Source organism: Psammomys obesus, unplaced genomic scaffold (assembly GCF_907164565.1).
Source record: "Psammomys obesus unplaced genomic scaffold, mPsaObe1.curated_primary_1811, whole genome shotgun sequence".
In the NCBI taxonomy this organism is placed as follows: Eukaryota; Metazoa; Chordata; class Mammalia; order Rodentia; family Muridae; genus Psammomys; species Psammomys obesus.
The window spans coordinates 4472144-4476661 of NW_026596256.1; positions in this window are offsets into that span (position 1 = coordinate 4472144).

Sequence of the window (4518 nt, forward strand, 5' to 3'; positions counted from 1 at the left end):
GGCACAATGATAATGGTTATCACAATGAAAAGCAACACTTAGATGTACGTGATAGACAGAATCTACATACAGCTCCTTGGAGTGATGTTAAGACTGGTATTGAGCATATATGTGTGTTGATACAAAAATACTATATGTGTAGATTCATAATGTGCTCACACAGAAGCAAAGCATAATGCGTTTTCAACCACATACATGACATTTACAGTTAAATGAATTTGCATGAGAAGAAGAGTATGGCTATGTGGCATGAGGTTTTTTTGATTGTTTGTTTTTGTTTTTATTTTTGTTTTAGAAATTAACAGCATAGGACAAGAAAGAGTTTTAACCTTCCTTTGGTTGATTGTGGGCTAAGGAATGTCGTCACTTTTAATCCGCAAGTTTCATGGGGAAAAATAATAAAAAGGAAGGCAGGACAGGAAAACAGAGAAAGGTCGAAAGGGAGGAAATGCTTCTGGAATAGACTCTTTAGTCTTTAGTGGGCTGAGAAATATTGTTTTGCCACTGCATGGTAACTATCCCAATAATTCAGTCATTAGCAGCCTCAAAAGTGCCATTTTCATTGATTGATGTATGGATTCATATATAGTGTATAAATAAATATATGTCATTAAATATTATTTTACTTCACATACTTACAGTCTTTGCTTAGGTGAGAAAAAATATGATAGAAACACAAGCACACAGTTTGATTCTGTCGTCCACGTATGATAACTAACAGACTTCAGGCTCTTATTACCCCTGTTGCTTCACACCTGGACCTGCCAATCAGAAAGCTCACAGGCTTCAAACCAAGAGTACCCACACCTCCTGTGCGAGCATTGGCTCTGGTCCAGAGCTCTAATTCCTCAAACAAAAGCCAAGTCAACCACTATAGTCCTGCTCTGCTGAGACACTGTTTAACCTCGCTGGAAGCCTCCCTTCTCTGCAAAGAAGCCATGGTGTGCCCTTCATAAATGTCTGTTCTTCTTGAGGTGTGTGTATGGCTTCATATGTTTTGACATCAGACGAAATGTTGACAAGTAGAATTTATCCAGCCCTCGATTCCAGATAACCACAGATGGGAAATAAAACAGACAGAAATACCCATTTCCTTCCCTGCCCATTCTAACATCACTGCCATCCCAAGGAGCCAGAGCATAGAAGAGATGCTAAAAGGAGACACGCATTGGTTATCTCAACCCTTGTGTCTGAATTGTCATTAGATACGTACATATTGCATTTTTAATTTCAGCTTCATCTTGAAATAAGTCAAAATAGCACTTGAGCGAAAGAGGCTTTTCTAAACCACAGGAGATGTATTGCTATGGCAACATGATCAATAAAAATAGGAACACTGATTTTGACCCAGGATTTCTTCTTGATCAGCCAACATGGCATACAGATAAGACCTGAAAAGACTTTAAGGGAAAAAAACAAATCTCACTGCACTTCAGCACAAACATGTCACGAGGCCTTGTGATGCTTGATCTGGCACATGGCCAGGCAGAGAGCAAACTCTGCTGTGTGGCTGGATTTCATCCAGTGATGAAGCACAGCTGACTCTGGGACACCCTGAAGAACACACTGTTGGGTTCTTGTTCTTCCAAGTGAGAAACACGTCTGTAGACAAATGCAAAAACATCAAAAGTAAATCAATAGAAATAAGCAGACAGTAAAATATCTATGTCTAATAGCTCAGAGATAAAATACTAGAAAGGCACTTTAAAAATTGTGTGTGGGGGCCGGGTGTGGTGGCACACACCCTTGATCCCAGTGCTCAGAGAGGCAGAGGCAGGTGGATCTCTGTGAGTTCCAGGCCAGAACTCAAAAGCAAGTTCTGGTCTACAAAGTGAGTCCAGGACAGCCAATGCTACACAGAGAAATCATGTCTTGAAAAACCAAAACAACAACAACAACAAAAAATAATTGTGTGTGTGTCTGTGTGTGTGTGTACATGTGCGCATACAAGCACATGTGAGCGTGCCCACATTGTGTACAAGTTCTAGTCCTTTTGAAAGCTACTATTACAAACTGTTTAGGATAATTAAGAATGCAAGGTAATAGTCAATCAAATTTGTGATCTTGTTAGGTACTAGTTTAGTTGATTACAGAAATAGTTGTTCTAGGTTGAACAGACAGTAAATAGCTAGAAACAAGAAATTCAGATACACTACAGATAGATGGGTGGTCTTCAAAAACCTTAGAGGTCTACAGAATGTGCCATTTAAATACGTTTATTAAGTTAAGCTGTTTTTGACAATGAGACAGGTCAGGTTTGCTTTAAATATAGCAAAACTAGTCACAGGGCAAAAAATGAGCAAAGGCATTGCCTCAACTGCTGACAATATACTGCCCAAGCAGGACACAAAGAATGTTTACTGCCAAGTTCTGCCAGGAAAAGATGAAGAAGTTCTTCATAATTCCTGCTTCACAGAAAAAATATGTCAGATACAGTAGGCTGAAGAGATGGATGCTCCTGTCTAGCAGAGGGACCTTGGGTCTGTCAGGTGCCCAGAAGTCTGTCTGTAGTTTTGGAAGCTGCTTGTTCTGCACTCCCTGTTTACTCAGGTAATATGTGTCTTTCTCAGGTCTCTAATGGGGTTGAAGAATAGATAGTTATGGTCTCACAATTAAGCTTAAGTGGTTTAGGATGTAATGAAACATTTTAAGGCCTAAAACGATGTTTCTAGGTTGAGAAATGCAGTTATGATAGAAAGTGACTTAGGTACAGAACTCTTGAACTCACCAAGATAGGATAGAGAGTAGACTACTTTCTCCAAGGTTGCTAAATACAAATAGACTGGACATTGTTCATGAAATCCTTACAAGATAGTGTGTTGATGTTAGAGAAAGAGTTTTTATTTAGACAAAAAGGGAGAAATGTTGTAGAACATTTGATCAAACTGTGAACCCTGAGATTGTGTACTGGAAAAACCTTCTGGTTGTGGTGTGGCTCAGCTCTAACACACACCTTTAATTCAAGAGCTTTCCAAGGCAAACCAAGCCACCAGTTGACAGGAAGTGAACATAGGAAAAAAAAAAAAACATTGAGAGTGAAAGGAAGTCCAGAGGATGGATAGAGAAACACACAGGAAGTAGAAAGAAGTGACATTCAGTTTTAACAGGTTTTACAACAGTGTGGAAAAGGACAGGGGGCTTTTTTTTTTTCCTTCTGAGACTCAGTCCGCTACATAGAAAGGTCAGCTGCATGCTCTTTCTGCCTCTCTGAGCTAATAGGCTTTCAAGCCAGCATCTGGCCACTGAGTCTTGACTGGTAAAATCAAACAGTTGGGGTTTTGTTTAACAATCGCAGGCAGTAGTGAGCCACTTGATATGGGTTCCAGAAAGCAAACTTTGCAGCCAGTGCTCTTAACCCCTGTGCCAGCTCTTTAGCCCATAAAATTTTAATTTTAATTTCCATGTATTTATAACTACACTGAGAAATTACTGCCTGGCATCTTGATACATTTTCATAATAGTCATTTCAGCATAGAAGTTTTTTTTTCTTAAATTAGATACATTAAAATAATCGAATGGTCAATCCTTTGAACAAAATTATTTATCAAGTATTTTGTCTCTTTTCTCATTCAACCTGTCTTTTCTCCTCTATGACCCTGGGTTCTAAGATTTGTCCTATAAATGTGTTCTTGGACAGTTTCAGAAGTACCTCTCTACCTTCCTCTTCACACAGCTGCTCTAATTCAATAGCTAAACTGTTTTTTTAATTAATTAATTAATTTATTTATTATTTATTTATTAAAATTTATTCACTGTGTATCCCCTCTGCAGCTCCCTCTCATGTCTCCTCCCAGTCCACCCTCCCTCTTCTCCCCATATGCCCTTTCCCTACTCCACTGATAAGGGAGGACCTCCTCCCCTTCTAACTGACGCTAGCCTATCAGGTCTAATCAAGGCTGGCTGCATCATCTTCCTCTGTGGCCTGGCAAGGCTGCACCCTCCAGTGGGAGGTGATCGAAGAGCCTGCCACTGAGTTCATGTCAGAGACAGCTCTTGCAGCCCTTACTAGGGATCCCACTTGGAAACAGAGCAGCCTATGGGCTTTGAACAGGGGATCTAGGTCCTCTCTATGCATGGTTCTTGGTTGGAGTTATCAGTCTCTGCAGGCCACCCTGGGCCCAGGTTTTTTGGCTATCTTGTTATCCTTGTGGAGTTCCTATCCTCTCCAGGTCTTTCTATCTCCCTCTTCTTCCATAAGGATTCTGGCACTCTGCCCAAAGTTTGCCTATGAGTCTCAGGATCTCCTTTGATACTCTGTTGGGTACAGTCTTTCAGAGGTCCCCTGTGGAACATTCCTGTCCTGTTCTCTGTCTTCTCCTACTTCTGATGTCTAACCTGTTTGCCCTTCTGAATGAGGATTAAGATTCTTCCCTAGGGTCCTTGTTGTTTAGCTTCTTTAAGACTATACATTTTAGTATGTCTATCCTATATTATATGGTTAATATCCACTTAAAAGTTATATGGTATATATATATATATATATATATATATATATATATATATATATATATATATATA